This window comes from Pteronotus mesoamericanus, unplaced genomic scaffold, assembly GCF_021234165.1.
Source record: "Pteronotus mesoamericanus isolate MK-2021 breed Mesoamerican mustached bat unplaced genomic scaffold, CSHL_Meso_final contig_256, whole genome shotgun sequence".
Classification (NCBI taxonomy): Eukaryota; Metazoa; Chordata; class Mammalia; order Chiroptera; family Mormoopidae; genus Pteronotus; species Pteronotus mesoamericanus.
The window spans coordinates 1,021,790-1,041,348 of record NW_026555108.1 but is presented as its reverse complement, the minus strand read 5'-3'; the positions used below and the strand labels follow the sequence as shown (position 1 = coordinate 1,041,348).

The window sequence follows — 19,559 nt, the reverse complement described above, 5'->3', positions numbered from 1 at the left end:
AGGTTCTTTCTACTCTAAGAAGGATACAATTCTAATTTTAACCACCCCAGTGACTATTACTCAAAGTGTACATGAGAAGGAGACAGAGTGGTTTGGTTACTTAGTGACCAACATGGAGGGGGCTGGCAACAAGCAGCCCAATCATAAATTAGGATTCAAAGGCCTAACATGTGCCTGGCTCAGAAAAGGGGTGACTATAAAGGAGTCATGAGTTTATAAGAAATTGGTATACAATATGTTGGGAGTGTAAAAGCTACCAGAGGGTTGAACTGTTTCTGTGTGCCACATATGATTTCTGTTGCATATTGCTCTTTTTTCTTTTTAAACCATGCTTTCTTTAAAATGTGACTTCTCCAAGAAAAACACCAAATGGTGGATGACACCATTGCTGCAGGAGGGCCTGGAGGCCTGATAGGCCCTGGAATTGGATGCTGCTGTGGCTTTTGTGGAGTATTCAGCAGCAGTGTCTGGGCCAACATTGGGGCCAGGCCAAGGATGCAGAGTTCACAGAGGCAATGCAGAGGACAAGGAATGGATCATCATCACCAAGCTGGGCCGCCTGGTCAAGGACATGACTATCAAGTCTCTGGAGAAATCTATCTCTTCTTCCTCCCTGCCCATCGAGGAATCTGAGATCATTGACTTTTTTCCTGGGGACACTGAAAATTGTGCTGGTGTAAACTCATGCCGGCCAGAGGTCCCAGTTCAAGGCATTTGTTGTCTACAATGGACATGTCCATCTGGATTTCAAGTGCTCCAATGAGGTAGTTACTGCCATCTGTGCAGTCATCATCCTGGCCAAGCTCTGTATTGTACCCTGTGCAGCAAGACTATTGTGTGAACAAGGTCAGTAAGGCCCACAACATCCCTTGCAAGGTGACCACATGCTGTGGCTCTGTGCTGGTGCACCTCATCGATGCCCCCAGGAGCACTAGCATCATCTCAGCCCCTATGCCCAGAAGCTGACGCTGATGGCTGGTATTGACAACTGCTACACCTCGGCCAGGGGCTGCACTGCCACCCTGGGCAACTTCACAAGGCCGCCTTTGATGCTAGCTGTAAGATCTACATCTATCTCACTCCTGACCTCTGGAAAGAGACTGTGTTCAGCAAGTCTCCCTATCAGGAATTCACTGACCATATTGTAAAAACCCACCCCAGAGTTTCTGTGCAGAGGACCCAGGCTCCAGTTGTGGCCACCACATAATTTTATACAAGAAAAATAGGGTAAATTTAGCCTGTTTTTAAAAATGTGAAACTTACTCTTACGATGCATACAAAAATAGGTCTAAGCAAGCAAGTCTGCCAATTGCTAGACTAGACCAAATATTGGCAGGCTGGTAACTCCACTCACTACTTGTAGGGCCACAAACCTAGATTAATAGCTCTCTTCACGTTCTACCTTCCAAAGAAAATGGGTAGCAAGGGTCTTATCTGAAAGTTAGCCAGTTAACTGGCCCAGATAATAATACACAGTAGCCTTCTCCCTACTTAAGTAAGGGCATGGGGGTGGGGAAAAGTAGATAATAAGTTTCGACCACTAACTATCTTCCACAAAGCCTCCTTCACATACCAGAAAGGGCCTGTGCCAAGCTGATCCCCCTCAAGAGCAGGGCCCAGGCCATGGGCTGAGCCATAAAGAGCCTGACCCTTAGGCCTCTGGCTCCAACCTCTAACCTTGAAAAGCAAGAGGCATACATTAAGAAGAAAAAAGTAAAAATGAAACGATCCCAACTGGCCTATCAAGGGTTCAGGAAATAAAGGGATGGACATAAGTTGTTTTTTTCCCTCCCTATCCCCTTAGGAAAAGTTTGGAGGATAAAAGGAAATCAAGTTGGAGAAGCTAAATTCAGTGGTTGGAGCTGCTAAGAATGAAACTAATGCCAATCACAAAGCTCCAAGGTTAAAGACCTCCATTAATAGCCAACACTGCACACAAGGCTTTCTCTCCTCTGGACTAGGTCTAGGATCCTCAGGGTCCAATTAGCACCTCTCTCACAAGGAAGTGGTAAGGAAAAAAAAAAGCATTCAGGACTACCTACCTTCTAACTTTCCACACCATGCCCCTGCTCCTCATACTTGCCTCTCTTGTAGAGAAAAAAGAAAAACATGTACATATGAAAGCATGTATACCCTAAAAGTCAACTACTACCTAAGAACTATGGGCTTCTGGATACAAGATGCGCCATGGATGACCAATGCTCAAAAGTAGCCCTTTCCTCCCCATTTGCTTCCAGATTCCACCCCCAGGAGATAGAGGACTTCTAGGGAATCTGGTCTGACTCAAGGGAGTATACAGGAAAAGAAATGCCTTCAAATCAGTTCAGCAGCTACTAAGTACCTGCAAACTGTGAGGCAGAGTACTGAGCACTGAGAATACAGAGATTATGACAAGGTCTTACTTCAAGGGGTTCCCCGTCTAGTAATGAAAAAATATAATCATTAGACCCCCTCAGAATGCAGTGTGTGTTATATCAACCCTAAAACTCCCAGAAAACTACCTTTCTCCCCAAATGAAAGTTTCCTTTGGAGTCTGGTGGGAGAATGAAACCAAGACATCCTCCTGATGCTGCCTGATTCTCCACATTAAACATGTTCTTGTGCCTCTGGGAGAGTTTGGAACAAAGTCCTCTTTCCTACCATATAAGGAGCTTATTCTCTAATTGGGGTGCCACATATAAAACAGTGGAAAAATAATCAAAGACCACACTGTGATATGGTGCCAGAGCTTGTGGAAGAGCTTGGTGCACTCTGAAAAGTGTAAGAGCAGCAGAGGCTGGGGTCTAGTTAAGTGTAAAGGCCATCCAACCAAGCAGGAAGCAGAGAACAAGCAGTCTTCACTTCCCAAGCACCTTGCCTTGAATATAGGGCAGGGTCCCAGCCCAGCACTTTATATAGACCTGAGGAATGCCATCTCCAGATCCTTGGGCTCTTACTCACCAACTAACTGTAATGTTCCCACTATGAATGCCTTGATGCCCACAGAATTACTCACTTCCCATCCTGTTCTATCCCCCCCCACTACCACTGGTCTGCACATGCCCAGACAGTGAATTTATGCTCTAAAGAGAGATGCTTACCTCCCTTGGGCCCAGGTAGTTACTCTGAACCCCACTCCTTCCTTCAGCACTTGGGTTGATGGTGGTGCATATCTCATCTAAGCCCAATGGCCAAGTTTAAAAGCTGCCCAACTGAGTTTTCAGGGAAACCTTTACCTCCAGCTATGAGAGGGGAGTAGAAAGAGCCCCTGGAAAGAGGAGACTCAGCTCAGCTCAGCTATAACAAGTCTGTATTGCCATGGGCATGGCATCCTATTTCTCAGACTTTCTTGCAAGTAACATGGCGAGGCTTCAATTAGGGATGTAGTGAGGCCCAAATTAGAATATCTTTAGGAAGCTCTTAAAAAATACTCATGCCCAAAGCCAGGACAATTAATCAAGGTGTACCTGTGCTTCTACAAGCTGGACAAGACCGACTGTATAGGCAAGCTGGACTTCCCCAGTAGATGACAAGGCAAGAAGCCTAGCTGGCCCAGTGCAAAACTCAGAACTGCTTTTCTTGTAGTAGGAGACTAACAGTTAAACTTGATCTCCATTCTGGCTTCTAGGGTCACTAGAGTCATAAGTTGAAATTTCCTCCTTTTCCCAATATTACTTCAAATCCATAAGAAAAAAAATGCATCAGCACTAGTAAACTCAACTTTACAGACTTTGACATCAAGCAAGTATTATGGCCTTTCCTTCTTCTAAACAGCCAGGCTTATTTGCCATTATTAACAGTGTTTATCCATTTGACACATCTGGTCTCTATGGCCTAACTTTAAGGACTTCATACCCTACACGAAGAGGATGGTGACAACGAAGAACTGCCTTTCTTGCTTCCATAGCCTTTGGCTGCTCTAGTGACACATTCCCATGTGACTGTGTCACATTCCTGAGGGCTTACCAACTACTTATGACCAAGGACTATTTTGCCAGGAACTACACTAAACCGTCTATCTTATGATATCATCCTATTGGCTATTTCTGGTGGGTTCCCTAAGAACCACCTTTCCGGAGCACCTCTTCCTTCCTCACTCAGGTCAGACATGGACTGACTCCTGCCACCCTCACCTGCCTACCCTCCATCCAGTTATGCTCCTGAACATGCAAAGGCCCTGTCTCACCTCCAAAAGCCACACATAGCTGACAACTCGCAACATCTTAGAGCTGGTGAGCCATTTGACCCAGTTCCCCACAGAATGAGAGTATTTGTGAGATGTATACCACTACCTCCTACCCAAGATGAGGCAGATCAGCCTCCATTGCTGGCAGAATGTAACATTTGTGAATAAATCACAGACTTTCAGAGCAGGAATTGCCCTCAGAGATTAGCCAAGCCACCTCCTTATAGAACAGACCATGGCCCCAAAAGGGGCAAGGGATTGGCCAACATTGCCCTGGGAAGCTAGCAGCAGAGCCCAGACTAAACTCCAGCTTTTCAACATCAGAAAAGTGCTCTTTCCACAGTGCCCGAACACCTCTTCCACTCAGCAACAGCTTGGACCAATGTTCATGCTCCCACTAAGGTACAAAGAAGACCCTACATTAGCTAGGTCTAAGTAATCCCCAAACACTTCTCACTTCCTAACAAGCTACATTTACTTGACCAGGAGCAAGGCAAAGCCAAGTAAGTTATTGGCTCAACGAGGTAGAAAGCTCATCTAGCCTTGAAGGCAGTGGTCTGACTCCAGCAAGAAGGGTGACACATGAAGCCAGCTTCTGAAACAAGATTCAGGCCAGACTCCAAACAGGCAGAACACAAACAACACAATATCCACACAGACTCAACTACTAGAACTCTCTCTAAACTATATTCTTGACTCAGGATATTTTTGAAGAAGAAAACTGAAGGGAGGTTGGGCAACTACTGGAACAGGGAAAGGGCCAAGTGTTTAAAATGGAAACTTCCTCTAGAGCCTCAGAACCCTGGCCTAATCATGACTAGAGCTTAAGTCCAGGTCTTTATGAAACAGCACTTATCTCCCCTTCCACACGCTACCCTATCCAAAGTCTAAAACCGAAGTCTTCTGTTTCCAATTCAAGTCCTGCCTCCCTTATTCATTAGCTGAGTAATTTTTGCAGAGTCATTTAACTTCTTTCAGCCTCAGTTTCCCCATATTAAAAAGTGGAGATAATAATTTGTAATCTACCAACTGGTACCAACTGGACTTACATAATAGTAGGGGTAAAAGGAATTTGACAACTATAATGAATACCACAAATCTAGAGAATTATCAGTATTTATATTGAGTATCTTTTGTTTTGGTCCAGACATGGGGTGAAAAAACCTAAAAACACTGGGAAATCATTGCAGGACAATGCCAGACAATCTGTAAAAGGGATTCCTTCAATTCACATTTGACAGAGCTGTTTCTCACCACTTTATTTTGGGAATTTTTAAAAATAATTTATCTAAATAATTACATATTGTTTGAGCTATCAGAAGAACCAAGGGAGTTTGCATTCCCTCGACTCATATGGCTTAGAATAGGCTGTCCACAGGTAGCTGAGAGAAGAAAATTTTGTTATAAATAGTTGAGAGCTGCTTATGTAACAATGCATAATTGATCCCAAATGGTCTGTGAGCTGTCCCATGGAAGTGAACTTTTCCTGATAAAGAAAGTCTTACCCTTTTAAGAATCATAACTATCCTTAATTGTGAGGTGGAAGTATTTCATCCACTGACACACTTTACTAGCTTTGTCAACAGAGGCTGTTAAAACATGATTTAAGCTTCTCTGTGCACCTGAATCCTCTATGTTTGATTTTCTCCAGAACTAATATTTGAGGGCTTTCCAATATTCTGTTACCCAAGTTTCCCACCAACTCTGAGGTAAACATTATCATCACCACTTTACCAATGAACAATGGGAGGCTCAGAAAGGTTAAGGGACTTCCCCAAGGTCACAGAGCCAATCAGCATTGAAACATAGAACTTCCTACAAGCCTGGTCTAAACGCATGGAGATACTTTGGATCCAAGCCTTCCAAATAAGCCTGATGAAAAGCAAGGACCTACAACCATGATTACTCTACCCAGCAACGCTATCATTTAGAATGGAATGACATAGAAAGGGCTTCCCAAACAAGAAAAAGTTAAAGGAGTTCATTACCACCAAACCAGTATTACATGAAATGTCAAAGGGTCTTCTTTAAGGAAAAGAAAAGATCAAAAATATGAACAATAAAGTGGCATATCTATCAACAAGTGAATCTAAAAAAATAAATAAATAAACGAGCAAGCAAAACAGAAACAGACTCGTAGATTCAGAGAACATTTTGACGGTTGCCAGATGGGAGGGGGGTTGAGAGGGGTGGGTGAAAAAGGTGAGGGAATTAAGAAGTACAAATTGGTAGTTACGGAATAGTCAGGGGGAAATAAAGTACAGCATTGGGAATATAGTCAATAATATTCTAATAAGTATGTATGGTGTCAGATACGTACGAGATTTATCAGGATGATCACTTATTAAGTTATATAATGTCTAATCACTGGCGTGTACATCCTGAAACTAATATACTATTGTATATCAACTATAATTGAAAAATGAAAAATGATTCAAAAAAAGAATGTTACACCCTTCCCTTTTTGGAGTCTGATCTTAGAACCTTGCTCTCTCTGCCCCACAAGGATTCAAAAGCTCCAATCATTAAAACTTTGTTTGTCTGAAGTTTCCTGTTTGTCTAAAGGGGAAGGCAATAAATAATGCCTACAGTAGCCTGTAGACCTGGCACAGTCAAAGTGAACCTCCGGTGGCCAAGGCTCCAGGATTAAAGGCTAGGCAAGCTGAAGCTCTGCTCCACCCACTGTGAAAGTCTGAGAACTAAAAAGACAAGAGAAAGGTGGGGCATGCAATGAGTGAGCAGAAGAGAGCTTGCATTTCTGGTAATTCTGCTTCTCTTTGCCTGGCCTGGCTCTTTCAACACAATCAATATCCTCAAGCTAGCAAGCTTCTAAGACCAGGAGCAGCCACTGCGCTAGAATTTTTCTTCATAATATATTTTATGGTTATTTTCACATCACAAGTTTCTATCTTCCTCAACTCTTCAACTGAATGGCTCAACTACAGCTGACTATTCTGCAATATTCTATTTTCCTGCCACCTAGACTAGACCCCTGGTAAGTATGATAGGGGATGGAATCTAATCTAGTTTCACTGTTTTTCTTTGGATAAGACTGGAAAGGCATGTGCCCACCCCTACCCCCACCACCAGCGCGCGCGCGCGCGCACACACACACACACACACACACACACACACACACACACACACAGCGCTTCTTTTTCTAACCTCAGAGAGCTACAACAGCCAGAGATCTTCTGAGGAACAGGGTTCAGGTACTGTTTGGAATCAAACTATCCCAGAATGGCAAACCACAGAAGAGGGAGGGAGCCACATTAAGCACAGAGAAGTGGTATACCCTATGGCCAATCACTCCACTAAGATCATTTAGGCACAGGTGAAATCAAAGCAATCTCCAGATGTGGGATCTACTGAGCTTATAAAGGGGAACAGTTTTCATCATCCCATCCTTTATCCCAAATGAAGGTCCACAACTCCCACCTTCCCCAGAAAGCCTCTTCTTTCAGTCAGGCAAGCCCTTACAATGTCCTCTTTATATTCCACTCAATTAAGAATATGGTCCTTTGCATTTATATAGATTTTAAGTGTTCCACTCATTTGATAATTTGCCCACTAATGAAAACATGCAGGCATTAAAATCTAATTTGACATAAAAAGATGGCCACCACATGGTAGAAAAAAATGTTGCAGAATAGTATGGATTAGTCTTATATGTGTGTTTAAAGTTCTATGTGTATGAATGCATTTAAAAGAACTTCACATACTGCCCTGGCTCAGTGGATTGAGTGCCGACCTGTGAACCAAAGGATCATTGGTTTGATTCCCAGTCAGGGCACAGGCCTGGGTTGTAGGCCAGGTTCCTAGCTGGGAGTGTGCAAGAGGCAACCACACATGGATGATTCTCTCCCTCTCTTTCTCCCTCTCTTCCCTTCTCTCTAAAAATAAACAAATAAAATCTTTTAAAAAAGAGGAAGTTCACATACTGCTTAATAATGATGGTTCTCTCTGGAGAATAGTCACAGGAAGAAGACAGAGGTTTTTATACTTTTCAGTGCTGTTTCATTTCTTATAGCAAATTATGTACATATTCCATAATGAAAAAATTATAAAATTCAAAAAACTCTGTATTTAAGTCTACCCTACCAAACAGCACAGACTGTCTATTAGCATTTCTTGTATGGTGTCTAGCTCAACACAGAAAAAAAAAATTCCTTCAAATACAAGATGACCACCATGTGGATGTGAAGTACAGCATAAGGAATATAGTCAATAATATTGTAATAACTATGTGTGGTGCCAGGTGGGTATTCGACTTTTCAGGGAGATTATTTCATAAGTTATAGAAAAGGAAGGGAAGGGGCAAGTCAAGGAACATATAGCAAGGACTCATGGACAAAACCAAAGTGGAGAAGGATTGAGGGAGGGAGTGGGGAGGGGGCAGGGGAAAGTGGTGGGGGGAAGGCAGAGACAAATGTATTTGGAATAATAAATAAATTAACTTTAAAAAAAGAAATGTCTAACCACTATGCTGTACACTTGAAACTCATATAATACTAAATGTCAAGTATAATTTAAAAATTAGAAAAAAAACATTTTTAAAATAAATAAAGACAAGATGACCTTCAGAGTCTCTCACTATGTTAGGGCACAGAACCCATCTAGTAGATGTAAAACCTATACCTCTAAAATGCTGGCCACAGACTTCTCTCGGAAATGGGTGAAAGGAAGAGTACCTCCTATTGCTCCCAAAATTAGCCTACTTTGACTAAAACGTGCCCAAATCTGCAAAGATGTACATCTCTGGGCCCTAAGAAATCTGGGTGATGGTGGCAACAGCAGCAAGCACAGAAGAACACAGCTTCTGAGTGCCCCAATCTGAGATCAACAGGACATCCCTGCTGTCCGTCCTCCCCTGATCTGTGCCTGACCCTGCCCATGCTTGGGCATAGTAGCCAACTCAATCCCTAAACCTAGGAAGCACAAAGGTCTCAGGATTATGTTATACAATGCAGCCCTGCCTGCTGGCCATGCCATAATGAGCAGTGCACATACAAAAAAATTTTTAAAACTGAGTAATGCTTCAAATATGTACTCTAGGGCCAAACTCTGGGTTGCTTCACAAAGGCGGATAGAAATGTTTGCATGGTTGCCTGTTAGAATCCCCTGAAATGCTTGATTTGAATATTGCCCCTTGGTGTGAACACTACTGTATTGTGTAAAGACATGGGAAATGGGAATGGAAATTGGCTGTGAACAAGCTGGCCACTTACAGGTAAACAGGCTCTCCAAGGTGCACAAGTGGGACAACTCCTCCCCATTCCTTGGCACTACTCAGCTCCATTCTGCCAAAGCCCAGCTGGGTCCACATTACATAATTTCTAGTGGGCCACTAGAATTGTTTGACTTTCTAGAAGACCTAGCCAAAAGAGTCTGTTAAAGACAATTCTGACTTGGCAACAGTAGCTATTAATAAAGTATCTGTTCAACAAACATTTGTTGTATACCTCTTCTATGCTAGGCACTATGCTAGGTACTTGGGATACACTGGGTAGTGGGAAACCATCCTTGTTCTCATGAAGCTTACATTCTTTAGGGGGCTAAGCTGACAGAATGAAAAGAAGACACACCTGAGAATCTTGAAGTCAAGACCTGCTTATGCCCTGACTCACTAAGTGACCTTGAGCAAGTCCCTTTCCATGGTTGTGTCTTATAGTTGACCAACAGATCTTCCATAGATTCAGGTAACTTGTTTCCTTTATATAATAAAACCCTGGGGTGGACTGTGGGTTTTCAAAATGGCCAGGACAGCAGCAAGAAGCCATGGGTACTATATGAAGAAAAAAGAACCCCTGATGGAGGAGAATCTCCATCCTAAGATATTAAATCTGGCTTTTATATTCCCCATGAGCTGTATGCCCAACACAAGTGGAATGGACAGGGCTTTGAAGAGCATATAGTCAGTGGCAGACACAGAGACACATTCTTCTAACAGTGCATGGCAGGCCAGAAGACCTGAAAAGTGCCCAGTTTCACTGCAGCTTCTATAAATACTTCCACCGTCACCAAAAGGGATGTTAGGAAGCCCTCTACTCTAGTACCACTCATTTGGTGCTAAGAGCTGAGGAAAATGTGGCACCTCCCTCCCCAACCACTTGTGGCCATTCTTGAGTAGGCCTGTGATGGGAAGAGTTGGAGCCAGGCTGCACAGATGAGTGGAAGATGGGATCTCCCTGCATACCTCGCACTAAAAGCACCAGGCACCTACGGAAATGCTTGCTCCAGGAAATGAAGGCATTTGGCATTCTGGGCTTAGAAGCTTCATGGAAAAGAAACATAAAACAGAACTTCAAGAAGCCAACTGGATACAAAAATTCTGGGGTATCCTGGGCCTACCCTTCCTCCCTTGTGCCCCACACTTGACAGAGCACTTTAAGATGCATTAGTACCTAAATCTTCACCATAATCCTAAGAAGTAGGGTACTATTACTCTTTCATTTCAGAGATGGGAAACTGTTATCTGGAATGGTTTAAGAAGTTTGCTCTGGTGGGTCAAGGCCAGGAAGACTCTCTCAGGTCTCTCCTCCCTCTAGGTGCTAATGCGCCCTTCCCTTGTCCAAGGTGTATTTTCTCTATCACTAGTGCTTAATATGTCCTACCAGGTGCTCATCCAACACTGTTGAGTCCTTTGTATGCATTACTGCTGCTTCATTCTCTCCATGTCCATCACTGATTATGTGTTCTTCAAAGGCCTGTCCATCCCTAACTACCTCCACATGGACAATAACCCTTTCTTGAGTGGGGGGATTAGAAACTTTAAAATACACAAGTTTACTGAAGGAGAAACCCTGGGAGACCAGATGACTGCAATACCACTTGATAAATATGATAACAGAAATTCTTACAAAGTACAGCAGGCACACAGAAGATGGTGTAATTTATACTATCTGGGAGTATTAAATAAAGCTCCCACTGCAGGTGACATGGAGTTAGGGGAGGTAAAGAAGAGACACTTGACATTTCAAGCTGAAAGAAAAAACATATGCTAGAGCTAAAAGATATAAGAGGTATGGCTAACTTGGGGAAACTTGATCCCACAAAGCTATAGCATAGCACACATATGAGGAGAAGTGGAAGCTGAGTATGGAGAAGAAGCTAGGCTAGAGCCATGTATCAAACTGTTCTTCCTATATACCATACTAAGGGGTTTAGCCTTTCTGTTGTTCACATTCACTGCAGGGTTATAAATACTGGCAAATTCTGGGATTAATAAAAATGTCCCCCTAAAGGGAAATGGTAAAAAAAAAAATATGATAAAAGTAAATTATGACAGCCATTGGAAAGAATTTTGTAAAGCCTTTAAAATATTCAATTTTAGCCCTGACCAGTGTGGCTCAGTTGATTAGGCATCATTCCACAAAGTGAAAGGTCGCCAGTTTGATTCCCAGTCAGGGCACATGGCTAGGTTGCAAGTTCAGTGCATGGTCAGGGTGCATATGGGAGGCAATCAATCAAGGATTCCCTCTCACATTTATGTTTCTCTCCCTCTCTTTCTCCCTCAATTCCCCTCTCTCTGAAAATAAATAAATATTTTTTTAAATCTTGATTTTTAAAAACTAAGTCATACTTACCTAAGTTTTTATTGAAATATTAAGTAGGGATAAAGGAGTAGGATTTTTTATGTACACCATGATTGCACCATGGAAAATTAAGGTACATATATGATATGTGACAAGAAATACACATAAATAATAATTGCTATGTTAAAATGGTGGGTTTATGGAAGAGTTGTTTCTCTACTTGCTAAACTTTGTCATATACCATGCTGGGTTTTATAAAAACGGGAAATGGAAAAATAAAGAACAACTCTTCTCCCATCTGACTCCTCTTTCCTTCTCCCCTTCTCCCCTACCTCCACCTACTTGCCTACTCTCCCTCACTAACAGTCATTCTGGTCTACCACTTGCAGTTGGAATCCTTAACCCATGTGAGGCCCCACAGGGAACAAAAGGCTGCCACCAAAGTAGCTGCTCCCAGAAGCCATTCCAGCTCAATGCTGGGGAAGAATCTTCCATGCAAAAGCATTACCTGGCTCTACCTAAGGTTGCTCTGAAAACTGCCCTAGGAACTTTTCCCTAAGGAGGGAAGACAGGTGTCAAGAAGACCTCAATTTTACTCTCCCTCCAGGAGGCTCAGGAGAGATAAAGATCAGGTTCATGACCAACTCCTAGCTGGTAGTGATACAGGCTGGGATCATTGATTCACTAGCAAGTACTGTACAAAATGTCATGAAGGAGGAAGAAGGGTGAAAACAGATCCAGCCAAGGGTACACAATGTCCTGGAACATGCTTATGCCCCATTATCCCATCAGGCCCTCAGAGGAAATTCAGAAATCCCTCTCCTTTGATCTACAAGTCTAACATCAAAAGAAGTCATATTCACAAAACACAGGATCATTTGAAGGCTGAACTAGGCATGTAGCAATCTCCCTCACTAGAAATCCCTCCCTTCACTCTATTCAAGCCCATATCACCTAGCTCCCCCCATCCAAGGGCAACACAGACATCAGCAACTCACACAGAGGAAGAGGAAGAAAAGCTTACCAATTTAAGACTCACCAAAAGTAATTTCATAGCCCTAAAGAGAGAGATATTGTGGGGGAAGAAGGCAGAGGAAGTCAAATATAATTTGCATTCATTTATGGTTTGTTTCTTGATCTCCCCCTTCCCTGCTAGAAAAAAAGACCAATCCAAGAGTCTTTTATTATTCCTGGAGTCACCAATGACCGAAAATAGCCAGCAACTGTAGTTTTCAGGCTGAACTGTAAGGCACCACCCAAACACTCAGTCAACTTTTGTCTCTCCAAGCCAGGATGACCAGAGCAAGCTCTGTAGTAGGTGGATCCAATACCTCTAAGCAGTGCTCATTGAAATAGAGAGGGATGCTTACACATTAATAGCTGGGAGAAAAATGACAATCCCAGTGCCATTTTAAAGAAGAGAGGGTACCTTCTCCAAATACTCACTGCTCTCTGTTCTGTTGCATTCTTTCCAAGAATCCTTTATTATCTTTTTAAAGACTATGCACAAATAATCAGGAAGTCAGGAAAAAGTCAATGTTCTCATTTTAAAGATAGGAAAATGAAGGTCCATAAGAGTGACTTGCCCAAGGGCACAAAGGCAGAGACTAAAAACCAGGTATCCTGATTTGGTGGTCTACTATTCTTCTCATTGTGACATTTCTACTAAACAGCATTTTAAAAAATCTACACAAGTGCCCCAAACTTGAAGTGTCAAAAGCTCAGCTCTTCCAACCTAGGGCTAGACAGTTTAGGACTTGGTATGGGAGGCAGAGGGTCTTTGGATTCAGCCCACACTGAAAAGCCAAGTGAGAAACCTAGGTGTATAAAAGGCACACACAAAGAACTTACCAACTGGAAGCCTTTACCTACTCCAAAAGAATAGTTTCAGCTGCAGAGATCCCCTGCCCAACCCTGCTCTGCCCTAACCCCACATTCAGAGCCTTTTCAGGCCAAGCAAGACTACTCCTAAGCTATCAAAAATCAAGGTAGGAAGCTAGAGTGCAGTGACTGGGCAGGGTCAAGAGGGCAAAGAGAAATAAGAAAGCAGGGTAAAGAAATCATTCATTCCAGAGCTCTCCCATCTTCCTCTCTCCTCTCCCACTTGTACCCTACCCCCATCAAAGTATCTCACATCCTGCTCTAAACAGGCCCTAAACAAGGAGAAAAGTTTGCAGGTGACACTATATAAACTTGAGAAAGGCGTTCCCTGTATCAAAGTAGAATGGACGACTACTTGAGGTGGCGAAGGGCATTTGAGGGGGGAGAAAATAGCCAAATAAGGCATACTTGAGTGGTAGGGAATCATCAGGAAAGGTTCCAGAAGCTGACGTCACAGGGAGGAAGCCTTTAGTCATTGGTTTCCTCTGGCAACTGGCCTAAGGCCAGGAGGCAAACACCCAACCTTAGGAAAATGCCCAGGCTATGGCAGAGAGAAAGGTAACCAGGCTAGATTTCTCCCAGACCCACCTCAGGCCCTGCTGGAACAGCTCTCCAAGTACCAGCCAAGATGTGTAGCGTATCCCTGAAGCAAAATGCCACATATTCTCACCAAGCATACATTAGGTCCACCATGGGCCAGGTGCCAAGAAGAATAAGGTACCTGAACAGAGGGACTTTGATCTACTATGGCTACATATTTCTCATATTGTTGGTATTTTCATGTTAGAGGAAAAAAATCAAAGGCAAAGAGGTTAAGTGACTTTTGTTCTCAGCAAGGAAACTGCTATCGGTTCATCAGTCTCCCAGGAGTATGTGCAAGGTTTGGAAAGGAATTTAGCTCACTTAAAACCCTTAAAGATAGCAACGATTTGTACAACTTAACTACTGACACCCAAATCGGCTGTTACCTTGACCCCCACCCTCCAACTCCATACCACCGGTTAGTCAACCCCAGTTAAAAATTTTAACAGGTAAGAGCCTCTGGTTGTACTTCATCTAACCTTCATGCTTAGATTTCTGAAAAAGGATGGGGAGGCAAAATAGACCAAGATAGCAAGGTCATGAGCCTTATCTAAACACACTTCACTGGAGAAAAGCAAGCCTTAATCCTTCCCAGGTATTTAAGGGAGGCAAGGATTAAAGAGAGGGAACAAAATGCTGACCAAGCCTGATACACATGCCTTGCTCCCCATTCCAGGCTCTGGCCCCTGTGACCTCCCAAATATATACTCAGGAAAGGATTCCTCAGAATTATACTTTGTTTTGTATCCCAAATGCCCCCATCTCAACTTCTCTTTCATTAAGCCCTGATTGATAGGCTGGCGACACAAAGTATCTTATCAAATTCCCACAAAGTAAAATGGTTACCAGGATGAAAAGAAACTTCAACCTTCAAAATCAGTAATCACAGGAGCTACCTGGCAAAACATTACTGCAAAGCAAGCACAGTGGTAGGTCACTACACTAGAGGCCTAGGAGCTATGTCAACACTTACCTTATGCCACAAGAAGCCCATTGAAAGAAGCTTGAAATTTAGTTCTGTCATTACACAAAGCCAAAGAACTATGCCTTGAAAGTAACCGAAATGGCCCTTTCCCCAAGTTTAAGGTCCAGATACTGTAGATAGACCTTGGCCAGAAAATGTCACACTTCTTAACCTATCACAGCCACACACTAAGAAACCCTCCCCTTATTTCCATGCTATCCCAAATAACTATCTCATAGCAAAGGCATTAGAACTGAAAGCTGTTTTTAGGCTTTGGACCTAAAGAGTAATCACTAAGCTCTATTCCTTGGTTTATCTCATACAGAAACATGAAGGAGGGAGATCTACAAAGGCAGCAACTGTATCCTCCACAAGTTTATTTGTATTGCTTATAGTAAATAGTACCTAGTAACCAGTCAATAAATGGTGAGAATGCAGCTGCCTGCCTTTTTTCTCACCATCTTACCTAGAAAAGGGTTGGGCATATAGCAGTAATTATAATAGGTAACATTTGCATAGCACTTTTTGGATGCTGGGCACAATTCTAAACACTTTACATGAATTGCCTCATTTAATCCTCACAACGACACTATGAGATAGCTGTTATTTTCTTCACTTTACAGTTGAGGAAAGTGAGGCACAAAAGTAACGTAACTTGCCCAAGGCTACATACCTAGCTGGTCACTGAGCTGTGATTTTGAGCCCAAGCAGTTTGATTCCAGAGTCTATGCTTTCCACCACTAATTTATGCACCCTTTTTATAAAGGCTTGGAGAAAACTTTTTGGCTAGCTACCTGCCTACAACACCTAAAGGTGACTAGTGAGGGTTGAGGCCAGGAGACTGTAGTCTGTATTCAACTGGTTGCTACAGCAGCAAATATTGTCACCAAAGTGGAAAGTACCATAAAATCCTCCTAACTCAAGGAGCAGATTAAGATGGAGTACTGAGAATACAAAGAGGTCACAGCTCAAATTTTTAAACGACAAAGAAAGTGGGGAATTTGGGTGAGGGGCAGGAAGGAAGAGAAAAAAGTCATTCTGAGGCCCCAGAAGAACTGAGTCACTCACTAACTGAAACCTTCTACAGCAGAAGCTATATAGGGGAACTCCACTGCAGCCATCTTGTTAATATAATCACCACAGAGCCAGTTCTCTGGAACTCTGTGTCCCCTGGGTGAAGAGTCATTGCTCCAAGAGAGCAAATCCAGCAAGAGACCACTGACTTGGGAATCAGGAAAGCCAAGTTCTCCTACCCAAACTATTACTAACTTCATGTGATCCCTAACAAGCTGGGGGAGGACCTCTACGCATAATTATAGAAAATAAATAACTATACTCTATAAAGACTCTTAGGACAGTGAGACCTAGTCTCAAGTAGCAGTTTGTTGCTTCTATCCTCTCCTTACCTCCCTTCAGTGCACACATCCGCCTTCCACCACCCTTCACAGTCAAGGCAGAACACTTACCTTCCTGGGAAGTGCTACAAAGAGTCCCAAAGGCACAGTTGGAGCCTGAACTATCTCCATATAAAGTAACCTCTGAGGTCAGTTCTACACACTAACAAGGACTTGCTCTTCCCATGACCATAATAACACTATGGTCAAGTCACCCTCAGCACAGAGGAAGAAAACATTGAGCACCCTGCACGAAGTGCCATTTAAAAGGCAGACATTAGAAGTTCCTCCCCTATACCACGGGCCAGGCCAAGTTGGATTTTAGAGCCAACCCTATTACCAATTCACTCAAATCACTTCCCTTTTCTGGGCTTTGTTGTCCCCGTTTAAAACATAAAGGTTGAGCTAAAATATTTAAAACCAGCTCGGTTCATCTGTGGCTCAAAACACTCCTGAGAAACTTAGACCATCCAGAACAATTGGATAAAAGGAAGCTTAAGGCTGAGGAAGTTCTTGGTCATCCTAAGTACAGAGACATTTGAATTGCTGTACCCCAGAACAGCTAGCCCTCAGTTCACCGGTGGTAGATACCTTAGGAGCTTGGTTGATGCTTACCAGCTTTTTAATGTCTACTTTAAACTACTTTAGTAGTTTACTAAAGGTCTACTAAATGTTTAATAATGTCTACTATTTAGTAGTTTAATATCAAACAACGACATTCATGAGGTTAAAAGGAAATCTTAAATATAACCTTGTAGTTTCCTGACCTGTCAGCAGAACTACAACAGGTCTATGCTACTTACAGGCAGTGAGAAGAAAGGGAGGGAAACCGATGAAGTTTTCAGTGTTTGTTTGAGACTCTTCAGTCAATGAAATAAGCCAACTCCCAAGCTAAAAACTCTCCATCCTCAACTTGGTACCCACAAAGAAACAACATTCCAGAGGTTAAGGGGTCAAGAACATGTATTTTAGCAAGTGCTGTTCAAGTTTGTATTGTCAGCATACACTGTCTGGTACAGAGAAGGCACTGAAATTTTAAGGAAAGAATGTCTCAAGAACACCAGTATCAGAAGGGTCCCTAGAGTATACCTATTACTTGTACAGTTCCCTCATGACAAGCTGGAGAGATAGAGGGCCTGAATCAGAGACCTGCCTAAAGGCCCATTTATTTGTATCAGTTCACTGAGGACAGGGAAGATGTTCTCACGCAGAAAAAGAAAAGAGAAAAATTTTCAGGTCAGTGTTACTTGCCATTTCCTAATACCCACCTTCCAAATCAATGGAATCTTGAGCTAATCCTCCAAGTACCACAAATCAGAACCTGGAATTAAAGTTTTTCAGCTCTATGAAGCATGAAATGGGAGGAGGGATAAACAACAAAGCCAGTCAATTATGACAGGAGCACCTCATTCACTTGACCAATAGACTGCCCCAAAAGAGACTGCCCTTGTATTCTATTTTTTCTATGGGGGTAGAACAGTAGGGTGGAGTAGCAGGGAGAAAAGATTATGAGTTGGTAAAGATGTACACGATAAACTTAGTTCTATATTTGAAAGATCAGAAACAGACTGTTCTGAACTAGTAATGATGCCAATTTTCAGTAACTCTAGCCGTGAAAGGCCCAACCCTAGTAGTGTTGGTATACTAGATCTTCTCCCCTCTGAAGACCTTGAGGCTATAAATTCCAGTGAGGGGGGCTCCCAGGAAAATACAAAGAGACCTAGACACACTGTTGTCAAGGAGCACTATTAGAACAGAGTTCAGAATATATGTAGCTGTCATCTCACATCATCTAGAGACAATTAAATTTGGAATCAGAGAGCTCGACTAGATGACCTCTAAATGTCCCATACAGATCCAGCACTCAGTAAAGCAGTCCCCTGAAAAGAGAAAGAAAGTGAAAAGTACGAACAACCTTAAAACAAGCTATTGTTACAAGCAGCTAGAGAATAATGGAGAGTTAGCAAGCTACTCATCAATACCACCTCTGCCACCCACTCACAGAGCAATCTTCCCTTTTCCAAGCCTAACATAAAAGAGTGTAGAGGGCAGCCAGTGTAGAACAGCAGCTGTAACTCTCCGCTACCTCATAGCCATGGGCTTTAGCAAGGGCCACAAAGTAACAAAGAACATAAGCAAACCGAGGCACAGCCACCGCCACAGGTGTCTCACCAAGCACACCAAGATCGTGCAGGACATGATCTGAGAGGTGTGTGGCTTCACCCCCTACAAATGGCGTGCCATGGAGCTGCTCAAGCTCTCTAAGGACAAGAGGGCTCTGAAATTCAAGAAAGGGGTGGGGACACACACCCATGCCAAGAGAAAGACAGAGGAGCTGAGCAATGTCCTTGCAGCCATGAGAAAGGCAGCAGCCAAGAAAGGCTGAGCCCCATCCCATCTGGGTAATAAAAACTGTTCAGAAAAAAAAAGAGAGAGTATAGATCAGTTGGTACCTTCAAGGATCTCATAAAGGCCTTCTTGTCCCACCATCCCCTCCCTGCCCAGAGGGCTATTCAAAAAGAAATCTCCAAGTTGGTCCCTGCTCTATCTCTATCACCTATACTTTCACAAAGGGCCAAGAAAACTGGAGAACCAAAAAAGTGGGGATGCAGGATCCAAAGAGTCACCCTTCTCTCACATAACCTCCATTCCTGATCTGATGCCCCACCCTAAAGTCTGCAGGCAGGACTAGTTCAAGGGGTAAAAGACTGAGATTTTTCCTCCTATTCACCAAGTACCACTTTAGTGCCACTCGAGTGGCTCAAGCAATGCTAGGAATGGCAGGAGAATAAACAGTCCACACAACCCCTGTTAACGTTTAGCTGAATGCAAACCCAGAAACCTTCAAATACTTTGAGGAGCTGGGCTTTATGTCTGCTGACATGGATGGTCCCATCAATGACCACTTAATCACCCTTCCCCTGACCTATTGAGCTAGGGCTAAAAACCCAGCAAACTGAAGAGGTTTTACCAAGACTGATCTTCTAACTAAGACCTAGATTCAAGTCCTAACTTTACTACTGGCATGCTACATCATT

At 43.0% G+C, this 19,559-nt stretch overlaps 1 protein-coding gene and 1 pseudogene across 1 annotated transcript in view; one reads left to right on the top strand and one right to left on the bottom strand.

The window, feature by feature from the left end:
• The window catches only part of MSN (moesin), a 66,292-nt gene that overhangs the window by 43,407 nt on the left and 3,326 nt on the right, over positions 1 to 19,559 (bottom strand). The window lies entirely within an intron of this gene.
• Positions 972 to 18,954, top strand: LOC129071047 (60S ribosomal protein L36-like; annotated as a pseudogene).